A 17,242-nucleotide genomic window follows, 5' to 3' on the forward strand; every position below is an offset into this window, starting at 1 on the left:
TAATCCTGTTATTAATAACAAAAGCTTCTTTATACTGATAATAACAACTTAGGGTATAAAAGCTTTCTTAAGAAATATTGATTGAGTTTGGTGTCTGCCCTCTGATTCAGAGAAGTGAAAATGTACAGAATGGAAGTTTTCCGAGCTTCAACATCTTAATTAAATATCTACAATTAGGTAGAATGAATTTGGTCCTTGCTACCTGAAGTTGCCTTCATTTAGTACTGCAGTAAATAAGTAAAATTTAATTAGCTACAGTAGAAAGTGAAAAGAATTCTGCAGTAGATAGGTGCTGGACAATCTGTCATCCACATTTCTATGATCTTTATAGCCCATATTCATTTTAGAAATTACCTTGCACCTTGAAGTGTTACTGGAATAAAAAAAATTGTCTAAGATTTTCTTAATTAGGATAGTGTTAAACACGGAGTATCTGTACTATCCATCTAAAAGTCCAATTTAACTTGAGTATTCTCTAGCAAAAATCTCAGTTTTAATATTCTGTGAAAAATGTCCTAAAAAATTGAGTTACTGTTCTTTTGGAATTGCCTTCTCACATTTATTGTAAAAAATCTTGAATTACAGAAAGGGAATAGAAACCTTATCCACATGTCATCCAATTCCTGTCTAAATTTGGATGAGTTCTTTGACTCAATGACTTTTTATGGAGAAGAGTGTTAGCGCCAAATCATAGAATTATAGAATGTCCTGAGTTGGAAGGGACGCACAAGGTTCATTGAGTCCAAATCCTGTCCCTGCATAGGACAACCCCACAGTTCACACCATGTGTCTGAGGGTGTGGTCCAGTCTCTTCTTGAACACTGTCAGACTTGGGGCCATGTTCCAGTGCTCCACCACCCTCTGGGTGAAGAACCTTATCCTAATGTCCTAGCTAAACCCCTGGCACATCTTCCTGCCATTACCTTAGGTCCTGTCACTGGTCACTAGAGAGAAGAGTTCAGAGCCTACCTCTTGTCTTCCCTGTGTGAGGAAGCTGTAGACTGTGATAAGATCTCCTCTTAGTCTCCTCTTCTCAGGCTGTACAAACCAAGTGACTTTAACTGCTCCTCAGATGACTTCGTCTCCAAATCCTTCACCAACTTGGTAGCCCTCTTTTGGACACTCTCTAGTAGCTTAACATCTTTTTTATACTGTAGTGACTAGAACTGCACACAGTGTTCCAGGTGAGGTCGCACCAGTGCAGAGTAGAGCGGGGCAGTCACCTCCCTCACCCAGCTGGCAATGCTGTGCTTGAATCATGTCCTTTTGTATCCCAAACATTATCCATTCTACTTTCTCCTTCTTGCCATTTGTTTGTATATTTTATATAGCTTTTTGTTTTTAAAAATACTAACAAAAATCCACCCCCACCTTTTATGCAAAACTAATAAAGAAATTAGTTAGTAAAATTCAAGAACTCTCTCAATTCTTCAACTTCGTAAAAAAAAATTATTTAAAAGGACTCTTAGAAAGAGTTAGGAGACCCTGTAAACAGATGGAACATTCAGTTTGCATCCTATTAGATTCTTTTAAGCAATTAAATCACTCCATACCTGAAGATTATAGGAGAATCATTTAAATAATTTTCCTCTATAGATATATGCTTTGATTTTCTCATTGTCAGTATGAAATAAATTATATCAGAGAAACCCACAGCATATTAAAACAAAAGGGAAAAAATAAATTTGGGGTGTAATAGAACATTTGGATTCACAGTTTAAGTTAATAATACTTTATATAATATTTTTCCCTATTCCAGACAATGAAAATATTGTAGGTCTTTTTCTTGCTACATTTTTTTTTCTGTGAAGTAATCATAGTTGAAAACTGGATGACCAATGAAGAGTGTTCAGGGCATCTTTATGATTACTGTGAGGAGAGCCAAGAAAAATCACAATAAATAAAAATCATGTTGATTGAAATCAGTGACACTCAACCTTGAACTGCTACGACTCACTCTGGCATAAAGCAGAGCTATCAGGACCCACAATATATGTTTTACTAGCCTACTATACAAAAATGCATGTAAGAATTTATTATAAAACAAAGGTTAAGACATCCATCCATTGAATTACATATAATTTGCTGTACTAACAGGATTATTTATTACAGGTTCAAAGTAATTTCTTATATTATAAATCAGAAGTGAAATTCTATAGTGCTGTTAGACAAGGGCAGTTAGTTGTATGACTGGACAGGCAATTGACTGAGTGCAGGGTTTTTCCCTTCTGATTCCGTGAGAGCTGAAAATATGTCTTCAGTCTGCAGATGTGTCTGCAGATAAAAATACAAAAAAGTGGATTTGGAAACTTTCTTATATTGAGAAGCAAGCCGGATGGTCAGATCCTTTAATGCTATAAATTGTATTTTTGGTGGTAATTGTCATCTGGAAAAGGGTATAGTCTTGTAGAGTTTAGCTTTAAGGACACTGCTAAGTTTTGGAACAATTGCTATGTCATTCTGTGACGTGATTACATGCTGAAGAGCAACAACAAACACCAAAATTTTGGATTTTAATTTGCATGAGTTCTTAAGACCACATTGACCCAGAATATCTCCAAAAAGTTACCAAGGAAACAACATTTCAGACTACTTCTTCTAAAACTCTGATAAATAAAAGGTGGGGTGAGCCTATTAGATTGAAAAAGTATTCAGAAGAGGTATCCAAGTTCCCTCTTCCATTGTAAAACATCTGTACAAGTTTATGAACCTCCCAGCATCTGCCATTGCCCTGATAAAATAATAGATGTAGCTTTTCTGGTCTTAGTTGCTTTCTCGTTCACCAGAAAGCTAAAGATATCAGAACTGTATGTCAGTACATACTGATGCTGATGCAAACAATGAAACGTTAAGAGCAATAAGAAGGAAGAAAATGTACCCCTATCATGAATTAGAAACAGTGCAAATGACAAACCACAAAATGACTTCTGGCCATGCTCACCTGCCACTTTGAATCTTATGTAGGTATGTGGAGTCACTACTTGCTTCTGCTCTTGTCCCACTGGTACATCTGCTCCACATCATAAGGTGAGATCCAATAAAAGAGATCAACTCCAGTGAACTGAATGTCAAGAAATTATCTGACTTGTAGAGGTTAACCTCCTCTCTGTGTTTATGAAATTTCCATTAGAATTTTTATTGTCAGTTGCAATTTCTGCACCCACTTGTGCCTAAGAAAAGTTGTTGGTTTTTTTTTTCTCCTGAAACATGGGTGTTCTTGGAGAAAATATAAACATAAAGAAGTGAATAAACAAAAAAATACCATAAATGCAGGTTAAGTTCAAGCTATTGCACTTTCATATTTTCTTATTTCTAGTACCTATTGTAAAGATACTAAGCAATTCATGTTTCATTTTCTTGCTCTTCAGCAGAATATTGTTGATATAAGCAGAGCATATTTCACATTTTAAGAAAAGAATTCTAGTATTTTGGATATTAGCCTGTTAACAAGTTATGAAATAATGCAGTTTCACCACTTCCAACTATTTCTCATATATTTGTCAATTTTTCTTTTCTTAAACTATGCATATTACAGTGTTATTAATGCCTTAGGAAATGCACATGTCCATGAATATTGTAAAGTAGTCCCTGGAAGTAGTATTTATATATTCTCACATCAGAGAACCAGTTTGTTAATTATTTTAAAAAAAAATGTTATTAAGCCAATAATGTCTGTCTGATCCAACAAACGCTTTTGTAAAATAGCTAATTAAAAAAAAATTATCAAGATGACTGATAGAACTGAGTGTTAACATCTTTGGTGTCATGACAATTAGCCATGTATTGCTTTGTTGTTTGAGTTTTAAATTACAGACTTAAAGTTATTACTTCCTCTGCAGACCGCTGTCTCTGTGCAGATCTGGATAGGTGAAACAGGCAAGTATGAAGGACTCAGACACACAAAAAAATGTGGCTATACAAAGTTAACTAGGGTTGGAGTAGGTGACTCAAGTGCAACATGTAAGATTTTAAACTCTCACTTCTAAAAATTCTTTTTTCTCTAATTATGAAGGCACTTGAAGTAATATTCATCACAAAATGCAAATATATAGTCAGTAAGACATTTGAGGTACTCTTCCTGAGCTTCTTTTATCATCATCTGAAAAAAATAAATAGGTGTTTCCAGACTGAGAATTACATGAACTATATTAAATGCATATCTGAGGATGCAATGAAGAGTGTTTTAAAACTGATTCTTGCCTTCTACTGGATATAAAAGGAGTCTACATACAAGTCTGATTAATTCAGGTGCATAAATCTTCACAACAGATTTCAGAAATCAAGTGAGATATACACTGGTGGGTTGTGTTTTTTTGTGTCGGTTGGTTGGTTGGTAGGTTGGGTTTGTTTGTTTGTTTGTTTGTTTTTGGGTTTGTTTTGTTTTGTGTTTTACATTAGAGGTGACTAAAAGTCCACTTCTGGAAACAAGAAGACTGTCTCAGTTAACACAAATCTGAAAAGCTTGCTTAGTTCTTGCTCATAGTAAGACCCATTTCCCATTCATACTTTAGATATTTTTGGACTTCATTTTTGCCATATCTTATGATCATCTTTTCAAGTTCAGATACTACATGCATCTGCCACATTTCTGCAAGACATAATTTTAGACCAAAAGGAAGTGATTCTTCCTTCTTTTTCCCAACTAGGGATACAGCATTGATGAAATTCCTTGCCTGAGAATAGGATTAATTTCCTTACTTTGAGGAAATTCAAAGTCATATTCTCATAGACATCATCTTAGTTACTGCTTTATAGTGGAGATAAAGTGATATAATGAAAATTCCAGCTGCTGTGCAAACAAAGAATTGAGATCTACCAGATAAGAGAGAAAACAATGTACGTGTCCCAGCCATGATAAACCTTGACTACTGGAGAGAAGATGATGTCTCATGTAGCCATTTAAGAAAAGAAAGATATAGATACTTGGTGAGTATCTTGGTGAGAATGTGAGTCATTATACTCCAACTTTAGGGCATGATTCAAACCCATGAATCCCTAGAGAATGCAAGCCCTTTCAGATATCTTGGCTAAAGGGAGCTGACACCCAGAAACCCACCTTTGATCTCCACCTGTGCTAATCATAGCTAATACATTAATTTTGGTTCACAGATGTTTCCAAGGAAGCCCAAGCCAAATTTTTCCATAAACCTGCTAAATTTTTCACTCTGCCTACTGGGTGAAGTAGAAGAAACCAGGCTTTTTGGCTTAAATATTTTGTATGTAGAACCCCAGTGAAACATATCTGCTAGGTCTACATTGACTACATTTAATTCTGCATTAAACAGTATGAGATGGCAGTGTTTCAGACCACCACTATCATATAGAAGGATATGCATACAATAGACAAGCATAGATATTATCAGTATTAACATATCTTATTCATGAAGGTTAAAGCAATGTTCTACTGAAGGATGCACAGCTCTTGAGACAAGAGGAAAAGGCTCAAAGACAGATTAAACCTCAAGGCACCTCATTTCTCTCACAGACTTTACAAACCATGACAATACACTTTAATGAAAGCAGACAGATACTGAGTTTCTCCAGATAAGAGAGTTTTAATTTTTAGTGTGTGCAATTTACAGTTGTATTAATTTAATTTTTTTCATAGATGTAACATTCCTGAGGTCATAGAAACTTATCTGTCATTGCTAGTAAGCTCTGCATAGAAAAATAGCATTAACACCTCAACTATTTAACAGTATACTGTGGTATGTATGTGACTTCAAATACTTTTTATTGAATTGACTGGATGTTGGTTCACTGATGCAGTTTCACAGCCTAAGTTAGGTAAGATAGAGGCACTTTCTGACATTGTCCTTTTTAACAATTCTATTTAAAATAAGAATCTTTTTTAAAGACACAGAAGTACTTCATTTAGGTGGTGACAAGGAGAGAATTTTTTCTGCGGAACACAAACTTAAGACAAAAATTGCTAAGGAATAATTTTTTTTCTTGCTGAATTGTTCAAAGAAGCAGAGTTTGATGACACTGCAAATAAACATCTACATTAAACCCAATAAGAGCCTTTATCTAAATAAAAAGGAACTAGTGCGTATCAATATGTGCAGCAGAAGATAAAGGAGACAGCAAGTAAAACAAGTTACATAAGGTAAAAAAAAAAAAAAAAATTAATTATATATTCCTTATATATTCCTTTAAGAAAAAAAACCCAAAAAACAAAAAAACAAAACAAAACAAAACAAAACAAAAAAACCCCAAAAAACCAAAAAAACCAAACCAACCAAACAAACAAACAAAAAAAAAAACCCAAAACTTTAATCTGTATGTCATGAAATTAGCAGAAAATTCCTCCTGTCTCTTCAGTAACACCAGTCAGTGGAACTTCACATCAGTTTAAGGGAATTTATTACCCTGAAATAAAATTGAATGTACAGTATATTGGCAAAATCAGGCCAAAATTCCTGTTACTGAATCTTTAGGCATTATTATGTAGAATTGTTGTCTAACCACCTTGAGACAAATGAATGCACATGTTATTGTACCTAAATGTACCATTTGTGGCAAAGCAAATACGTTCTCAGATAGCTATTTTTTTTCCATCAAGTTCAGGTGAATTTCACTACATAGTATCCAACGATAACCTATCCACCTGTTGGTGTTCTCTAATGGATATTGTGCTTTATCTGTTTCTAACTCCATGTACACCTAAATGAGAATGACCCACAGGGTCATTTTAATTAAAACTCTCATTGCCCACTTGTTTGACTCTCTGATTCATGCATCTTTACTAGTCCATTGATAAGACAAGCTGTATATATGTATGAATGCAGATTTTACATTTTAAACCTCACTGATAGAAAACTTGCAAGCAAAAATCTATTTAATAAATTCACACTGTTTCCAAGCCTGGGAAACAACCTGATTTACTAAAAATTGGACATTGTCATCATTGATTGTTTAATTGTTCCTCTGAAGATATTTATCTTTCTTTTTTTGTTTGTTTTCTTTCAGAATACCTTAATCAATCCCTTCATCCAGACAGATAAAAGGATCACTCAATTTTAATTATCGGCTTCCTTATTCCAGCAGTTATCAAAGGGGTAAGAGGTTTATTCTAAAGAATGAAGTAAGATTAGTACCATCTGGTCCATCAGTATTTCTACATCTAACAACAAGCAGCAAATCATAAACACTGTCAAAAACTCTTTCAGAAAATAAACTCTTTTAGAAAAATTAATATATCTTTACCTGTGTAAAGAACATTCAGAGAAAATGTATTGAAGGAAAAAAAATCAACTAGAAGCTCAGATATAGAGAAAAGAGAAATTTCTCACAGTTACTGACACATTAATTTTTATAAGACTTTTCATACTCTTGTCAGACAAAATACTCATATGTTGTGCAAAACTATTGTGCATATCTCCAGTTCATGGTAAAAAAGTGCAGAAAATACCTATATGAAAATAAATTAGAGGAAAACTTTAATTGGATATCTACAAAGATACACTGAAAGTTCTGTCCTGAGGTGAGTGCACCCTCAGCAAGTTTGTGGATGACACTAAGATGTGAGAGTGGTCTAACAGTGGAACAGGTTGCCCAGAGAAGCTGTGGAGTTCCTATCCTTGGAAACAATCAAACTCTGTCTGAACACAATCCTAAACAACCTGCTGTAACTGACCCAGCTATGAGCAGAGGATTAGACTGGATCTCCAGACATGCCATCCAACTTCAGTTCTGTGATTCCGTGAACAGCTGTACCTTATAGAAGAAAAACAACAACAACGACAACAAAAAACAACAAACTATGAGGCTTTATAGAAGTATGCTTTTGTATGACATTGAAAGAAATTAAAATCCTGAGGGTTCTACTTGCTTTCAAAATAAAGGTACAGTAAAAACAGTTAAACTAAAGGGCTGGAGCCAGAGGACAAAGTCTTTATAATGAAAGCCAAGCTCAACAAGAATTACTCCTCTTCTACCCTACTTCAAACATCAGCAGATAAATTAGTACATGGAAAACCATGAGACTGGTCTTGTGCTGGGGAATATTTACCAAGAGTATCCAATCATCTGTTTATGCTGCATGTAGTCATATTAATACTGTTGCAGCCTGACTTTTTCATCTAGCAAAGCTAATCAAAGAATGGAAATGACTGGTTAAAGTCTACATAATTTTGATTTTAAGCTTTCATAGGCACTATCTGTGACTTTACTGCTACTCTCAGATTATCTAATGGAAAATCAGATTCTGTTTATCTTGTACTGGAAATGACACTAGTTTATACAAATCAATTAAGTATTAAAAAAGAATGCAACATACAACTTGCTCTTTGAGTGCTATAGTAGCACATTCTTTATGGTTCTAACTTATTTTATATTGAGTTGGAGTGCTTTCAATATTACTGAAAAAGTTTTCCTTATGTGAAAGGAACAGCAAGCACTTTTTCATAGCAGACTGCAAAAGCACACAAGAATTTTCATACCACTTTCTGATAATAAGACCCGTCAAAGTGGTGCCCGGTAGCTTGATTCTTAATGTAAGGCATTGATAGTTGTGGTCCAGTATTTCCAGATTTGATGTAGATTTGATGTAATTCCTTTTCTGCAAGTAAAGTATCTCACTGAAGTCCTGTATGGAACTACATAGGTGGGAGTTGTCTGTGTGGGAATTCAAGAGCTGAACTGACAATCCCTTAGTATAGCCACTTTTAAGAAAATCAATTACTTTTATGCTATCGCTGAAAAGATTTTGCTAGAAAACATGGCTTCTAGATAGGATTGCAGACTAAAACTTTTTAAAATTTCCTCTGACTGGAGATAAAAAGGAACAAAATCTTACATGGGAGAAAGACCTGAGTTACTCAATCTTCAGATCTTTACAATCTTATTTTTTCATTCTCTGATATTGCTTGTAATTTGAGTGTCATCTTTTTCACTCTCCCCCTGTTCTTCATGTCCCTTCACTTCAGTAATTCTCATAGTAATGTCATAATATGATTTTATTTTGAGAATTTCTATAATTTGTCTCCTCATTGTCTACTTCAATATAAAATTTGTTTCATACAGAAACTAAGCAAGCAAAAACCTCTCCCTTTGCAACTAAAAGTTTGTATTATCCAGTATGAACAAACTGTGGCAAACATTCCTTTACACTTATTTTTATTTAGAAATTTAATCAATCTCAGACTCTAAAAGAGGTTACTTGTGCCCAAGGTTTCCAGTTCTAATTCTAGAACACTGACCATCAAACAGAGGTTCAACAACAGTTCCAAAAGTTCAAAGGTTCATTTTTGTAGTTGTAAACTACTAGTGCTGCTTATTCATTATTATTTTCAATAAGAACTAAAACTGAAATAAGAATAAACCCTATTTTATGCAGTTAATGAAACATTTTCTTTCAAATATTCTATTCTGTGAAATGAAAAAAAAATATGTTTTATCCACTTCCTGTCATGCAAAAGTCAAGTACTGAAATGAAATTTTAATGTTAAATACATATTTTGGACTCTCTCTCTCTCTATATATATATATATTTTTTTTTTTTCCCGGTATTCATGACTGGAAATAGTGAGCCAACAGACCTTAGTAAGAAATCAAACCTTTCACTGGAAGAAAATCCATAGTCAGGGTGAGAGGAGAAACACCCCCTTACCCACCTTATCCACCCTCCCATGTGCCTCTGTCCAACAGGCATGAGGCTCTGGATGCGGAATGCAGTGACTTGAGGAATAGGGGCAAAATAGGTTTACTCAGTGGTAAGCATGGAAATGTAAATGGTGAAGATGGAGTGTAAACACTTAAGTGAAGAGGTTAATGTAAAATAATATGCTGTTATTTTGACCAGTCTGTAAAAGGAAAGTAATGCTTTGCCTGTTAGATCTTCAGTGTGTTAGTGGCATGACTTATAAACAATAAAAGTGTCCTTGAAAGAGCCTGTAGTCAGTCCTTGTGAAAGAATTGGAGTATTTGAACAACAAATTTACTGGACTGGGGCAACCTGTGATACACCTATAACATAAGGAACTGCAGAACCCCAGGGAAACAATAGTTATTAACAGAGTGCACAAGAGCAATCCAAGGAATACAATTCACAAACAAGTATTACAGTTGCTGTTCTTAAAAATAAATAAATAAATAAATAAATAAATAAAAATTGTATAAAGATCTCAGTGTCCTAACCTTATAGTAAAATCATTTTATCTAGGATACAAAAGCCATACAATAAACAGAGAGACACTTTTAATACACATGTAGAAATACAGATAGACTGTCTTTCCTCCACAGGATATTTACATTTTTAACCCTGAGAAGAACTGCAATGTTTATTTGATCAGAAGCAGAACTAGTAGCTTTCTTATAATAAATAAAAAATCAAAAAAATTCACCAAAATTATTCTAAGCTTAGATATGCTTCTCTATTGGTCCACACTGTATATAGTTCACATCTGAATAAAGAGTATGAAAAGTGAGTGTAATAATCCACTAAAAATTAAATTCTTCATATTCCTTTGCCAAAGTTAAAGAGTAAACAATAAAGCAAGCTTGGATGCAAAGTACAATTTTTAATATTCTAGCTCTGGTTCTAATGAATTATAAATGCATGAATCTAAATTCCAACTCAAACTTTCATGAACTGTGAAGTCTTTCTTTTCTTTCACATAGGAAATAGCCTAGAAATAACCTAGAAAAACTGAATTTTTTTTTTTTTTTTTTTTTTTCCTTTTATGATCATCTCTTCTTTCAGATAATACTTTCATTAGAGTACAATCTGACTCAGGCTATGGTTCAATTTTTCAGTTTCAATGGCAGAAGCTATTTATGTGTCTGCTCCCTCTCCAGCTATTTGTTCCCATGTTCCTCTCATTGCTCAATGCTTCTTCAGTTGAACCTGTGTAACTTACTGGGAGACTCAGATTCAGATTCTAATTCAGATCAGTGAAACGATAAGTTAAAAAACCCACTGTTCACATACATTTTTTTGGCAGTAGAAATGTTCTAAATATACTTTCTTCAGGGACAAAACTATTTTAGGAGGTACGCTTAACCAATAATTTAATCTCAAAATTCACCATTGTGGATCACCCTACCAGATAGGAAGTGATGTTGTAATGAAAGCTTTTGTTGTTGTACATTTTATTTTAATTTTACCCAGGCTGCTGGTTTATAGTGAATTCTTATAAACCTATGCTATCTGCATAAAAAATATGCAGTATGAGAAAAAGTGGTAAAGGATACAACAAGGGAAACAAGTAGTTATTAAGCTCCTTTTGCCACCAGAAAAGAGTTATATCAAACCAAAGCTTAAGGTGACTAGCTTAGTCTCAGAAACATAGTAGAATATGAAGTGCTGATTAGTCCTAAATACCCATCTTGCATGCAGTTTCTTATATTTTCCTCTTTTCCAATTTGTCAAAATCAATTTGAATTCTAACTCTGTTTCCCACATACTTGGAGCTTGTACTCATTTAGTGTTATCTGGAAATTCAATGTTCCTTCTCATTCCAGTCATTAGCACAACTATTGAGTCAATTGAGTTGCTGGCTGCAACAGATTTCAGATCAGCACTAGGAGCACCAGCAGCTCGGGGAGCACCAGCAGCTAAAGAAGCATCAGAAGCAGTGGGACACAAGAGAAGAGGTGCACCTGGAGAGGTGAAGGCTTGTCTGAACAGTAGGTGTTCCTCTACCAACCTTCCTAGATCTGCTCCTCACTGACAGAGCAGGTCTTGCGAGAGAAGTGGCAACCAGTGGCTCCCTTGGCCACAACGACCACAAAGCGGTCAGTGTTGGTCAGTCCATCAGTGTTGGTTGCTTTTTAAGTACCACCTACTAAAAGCATAGGACCAGGTAATTGCAAAATGCTGAAAATCTAGCAGGTGAGGCAAAAAAAACCCAGATTGGTTGAGCAGGGATCTTCTTCTTTAAATAAGGCAAAAAAAGAAATTATATGGTCAGTGGAAGCAAGCTCAGGCAACATGGGAGGACTACAGAAATATTACTCGCAACTGCAGGAAAGAAATTTGTGTGGCCAAAGCTCAATTAGAATTGAAGGTGGAAAGTACTCTGAATAACAATAAAAAAGACTTTTTAAAATATGGCAAATGGCAAAAGGCAAACTAGAAATAACACTTGCCCATTACTCGATAAGCATGGTTGACTTATTAACAGGGTCATAGACAAAGCTGAGACATTTAATGCCTTCTTTGCCTTAGTCTTCAACAACAAAGATGGACTTGGGAGCCCCCATAGCCCTGGGTTAGAGAACCGTGGCTGTGTGAACAATAAACTCCCAATCAAACCAGAATTTGTATGGAATTCACTACTCCAGCTAGATCCCTACAAGTCAATGGGGACTAATACAATTCATCCAAGGGTGTTTCAAGAGCTGGCTGGTGTCATAGTGAGACCTCTCTCTGTGATATATGGGAAGCTGGCAAACGTTGTCCCAATATACGTGAAGGGCAACAGGGATGACCCTAGCAACTACAGGCCTGTCAGCCTCACTTCTGTGCCTGGCAAAATCATGGAGAAGATTGTTCTGGATGTTATCAAAAAACATCTGAATGATAAGGTAGTCATTGGTCCCAGCCGGCATGGGTTCATTAGGGGAAAATCTTGCTTAACAAACTTTATTTCCTTCTACGACAAGGTTAAACACCTAGTTGACCAAGGTAAGCCTGCCTATGTGATAAATTTGGATTTCAGTAAAGCCTTTGATACTGTCTCTCACAGATGGAGAGATGGACAAGATTTCCAGCACACAGTTAGATAAAACCACAATACAGTGGGTGAAAAATTGGCTGATGGTCTGGGCTAAAAGGGTGCTGGGGTTATGCCGGGCTGGTGACCAGTCACTAGTGGGGTTCCACAGGGATCCATCTTAGGACCAGCACTCTTCAGTGTCTTCATAAATTACTTGGACACAGGATTTGAGGGAATATTAAGTTAATAGATGACACAAAATTGGGAGGAGCTGTTCACATTCTCGAGGGCAGAGAGGCCCTGCAGAGGGATCTGGACAAATTGGAAAACTGGGCAATCACCAACTGCATGAAGTTCAACAAGGGTAAGTGTCAGATTTTGCACCTGGGACACAGCAACCCGGACTGTACATACAGACTGGGAAACGAGATGCTGGAGGGCAGCTCCATGGAGAGAGACCGGGGGTTCTGGTTGGTGGCAAGTTGAACATGAGCCAACAGTGTGCCCTGGCAGTCAAGAAGGCCAACCATGTCCTGGGGTGAATCAAGCACAGCATTGCCAGCCGGGTGAGGGAGGTGATTGTCCTGCTCTGCTCTGCATTAGTGTGGCCTCACCTGGAGCACTGGGTGCAGTTCTGGGTGCCACAGTATAAAATAGATATAAAGCTGCTGGAGAGTGCAGATATAAAGCTACAGAAGAGGGCTACTAAGTTGGTGAAGGTTTTGGAGGGGAAGTCGTATGAGGAGCAGACAGAGTCACTTGGTTTGTTCAGCCTAGAGGAGACTGAGGGGAAACCTCATAATGATCTACAGCTCTTCAGGATGATAAGAGGAAAGGAAGGCTCTGGACTCTTCTCTTTAGTGACCAATGACAGAACCCAAGGGAATAGCAGGAAGATGTGCCAGGGGAGGCTTAGACTGGACAGTAGCAAAAGGTTCTTGACCCAAAGGGTAGTGGAGCACTGGGACAGGCTCCCCAGGAAGGCAGTCACAGCCCAAGCCTGACAGTGTTCAAGACGAGACCAGACAAGGCCCTCAGACACGAGGTGTGAACTGTAGGGCTGTCCTATGCAGGGACTCGATGATTCCCTGTGGGTCCCTTCCAACTCAGGACATTCTGTGATTCTATGATTCTATGAACTGACCGTGGCCCAGCCGATTGGTGGATGCAGCAAGGGACAGACCCCACACCTGACAGAAGCAATCAGCCCAGCCTACTGCAACAGACACTGGGGCATGTATTTTACCCAGTAGGCAGGCACACTGCAGAATGGTGACCACTCACTAAAAAAACACTGTCCTCTGCTTCTCCTGAGCTTCTAGCACCAGGTAGAACCAATGCAACCACATAGACAGATCTCCTATTCAAGTATAAGATCACCAACTGTCTTTCCTTTCAAGTCAGTATTTCAAAATAAGAATATTTTCATTAAGGAAAAATATTTGTCAGGAGTTGTATTTTTTTCTGATGAAGATAACTTGATTGGTATATTCATTATGAGAACTGTTGAACACTGAACATGTAGCATATTAAGGAAGGAAATGGGATGACTGGGAAGATGCAAACCTACTTAAGGATAAAGAAATCCTATGCTAAGGAGTAAACAGAAAGAGAGGAAGTCATAGAACACAAAAATATGAAAACTTCTGAGACAAGCTGATGGTGACTGACATGGTTATAGATTCAATTTTGTATGATCAAGTAACTCTCACAATAGTAAATATCAGAATTGTGATTTGTTTTTCCTCCTTTATGATTTACTATTCCTCAAAATAACATTAATTCCTCATGGATTTAGTTAAGTTTGACCTATATTTCATGGATGAAGAAATTCAAATGAAGACTAAACATACTTGTTAAAATGGTTTTCCTAAGCTCCTCATGCAGTACTGAAGGAATATTTAAATGGAGAATGAAACTGTACTGCTAATGGTATTTTTAACTTACAGTTGGAAAGCTCAAAGCAAAAAATCTTAAAAAAAAATAAGCTGTATGAATTCAAATAATATTAATTATTCATATGAATATTGGATGCAAATATTTTCTGAATATCCATCCTAAAATCATTGGTTACCTTGCAAACACAAGATAAAAACAGTGTCATTGTAAGTAGGATATTATTCTTATTTCTTATTTGGATAATGAGAAACACAACATCTGAAAAATATGTTAAAACTTGGACTTAGGCTATTACCACATAGGACAAAATGATTGGAATGGATTTGTAAAGTGAAACGGTGCTGAGGACCAAGAATCTACATTATGTACACTTCAGAAATTCCTTTGGACCAGTTCTAGTTTGGTTCCCTGCACTTAATACTCATCAGTAATCAGAGTTCACAAGCTGCACTCATGGAGAGTTTCTTAGAGTTTATTTTTACATGAAAGTCATCCACTCTAAAAACACTCTACGATGTGTAGAGTTGAAGGTGCAAGGAAGGGGGGACAACTGGAAGTATTTTTTTTCAAATGTACACTAGGATTTCATCTAAAATGCTAATGTAGAAGCATCCATGTAAAGTACAGCAAGTAAGAGCTTAAAATAGAATTCAACTCCTAGCAACTGGTTCTTCTCCTTTGGTAAGAGAAAAGTTCTGATTAAAAATGTTAACGCTTACTTCCTAGAACTTCCTTGCCGTATTAGTCTCAGTGTTCATACTTGGAAGATTTGCTTTTTGCTTCTTATTAAATTCTGTTTCAGTGATTTCTTGTAAGGAATATCTGCAATTACTTTCTGGGGCATCCAGCCACACTCTCCCAGAGCTCACACAACTGTCCAGGTCAGCAGCTTGTGGGACTGTCCTGAAAATTCCATTTCAATCACAGACCCGCTTTGTCTCCTGGGAAGCTGTTGTATGGAGCTGTGTATGAAGCTGTGTACCCAAACTAGGTATGGAACTGAGTGTCAGGGCCCTGAGTGCATTGCTCCAGCTTGGGGGGCTTTTCTGCAGGGGAGCCCATGTCATGCAGGGGAGAAGCACTGTCAAACTATGATGGTGGTTGTTCTATGCATGGGAGTAGTAAGCTTGCTGTTGAATTTAGATGTGTATGCCAACAACAACAAGAAAACCATAAGGTTGAGGAAAGCATATAGTACATATTTTTCATGATCTTACTTTAGAATGTATGTTTCCCAGAATTGTTTTGTATTTGTTTTGCTTTTTTTTTTGTGTGTGTGTGTGTCCTTGTTTCTGGGATTGTTTCTTGATCATCCTATGGACCTTTTTATTCTTTAAAATATAATCAAACTTTATCATTTATTTTATCTTTATTTTTTATGATTTTTAGACTAAGCTTTTACTTGAAGCTCTTCTTTTATTGTTTATAAAAATTCTTCAGAAGAATAAATTCAATAAATCAACATCTCAACTAGCTTTTCTTAAAAGTGGTAAATTGATTGATTAATTGTTACAATAAACAATTATAGAATTAATTAAGTCTTCAAAATAAAAAGAAGACAAGTATTTTGCATTTAAAAGATTACTATCATGTTATTAATAATGATACAGCATTTTACATCTTCAAAGCATTCTGCATGTAATGGCTAATTAAGCCTCACAAGAGTTCTGTGAATTCTTTCTGCATTATTAATAGTATTATACAAGTTTTCTAGCTAAAGCCCTAAGGACTGGAATCATAATAGGGATTTAGGCAGCAAGAATCAGTTCAGGCACCAAAATTAGTCAATATTGGTGTTCCCAAAAGTGTCATTTAGACTTGCATGTGAAGTCTCTAGCTGCTTAAATTTTTGCTGGTAATGTTTCCAGGTGCTGTCTCACCTTGGTCAGCAAAGGTAGGAGGAAGTAATTGTCTGTTCCATTTCTCTGTTTGAAGTTACCAAGCTGAACTTACCCTTTGAAGTTTAATAAACAATCTTAATTAACAACAGTTTCGACTTTAATTATTGTTCTAGGTTGTAGCTTAAGGAACAGAGGAACTAATAAATGTTCTATTAATACAGATTTAAGTAGTCACTACAATTAATTCTTCATAAATTTTTAGGATGTACATGGGTACATTTGCCTAAAACCTGAGAGATTCAAATCTCTGTATTTATTTAAAAGTAGTTGGCTTCACTCTTTTTCCTGCTGGATGAGTCCTCCAACAACAAGAACACAGCAATTATTAAGTTCTTAGAATGAATCTGTTTTCTTTCTGTATCACATTTAAGGGATAAATTAATGAAGAACAAGAACACTGGTCTCTTTCAATGCCCTGACTACTTAAGGAGATGATTATATTAACAATCAACACACTTCTCAGTCAAACAGTTGTTTATTTCAAGAGTTCCTTGGCTTCTACCATTATACTTTCTTAGGGCTTCTGAAAACTTGGTGTTCCAAAAAATGAGCCTTGCAAAAACTAAGGTTCTCTCTGAATCTAGATAGAATGTAGGAAGATGATTATTTAGTAAAATAAATTTACTTCCCATAAACACTACTGGCACATATTTGTGTGGTTCCACATTGTATTCTCAGAAGGGAAATTTTAAGTTAAGTATATTTAAGCTTGAAGGACCATAGAAGTCATTGTCATGAGGAGTGTTCCATGAACTCCAACAGAAATAGATTCTAGAAGGT

The sequence above is a fragment of the Nesoenas mayeri genome (assembly GCF_963082525.1).
Source record: "Nesoenas mayeri genome assembly, chromosome: 3".
In the NCBI taxonomy this organism is placed as follows: Eukaryota; Metazoa; Chordata; class Aves; order Columbiformes; family Columbidae; genus Nesoenas; species Nesoenas mayeri.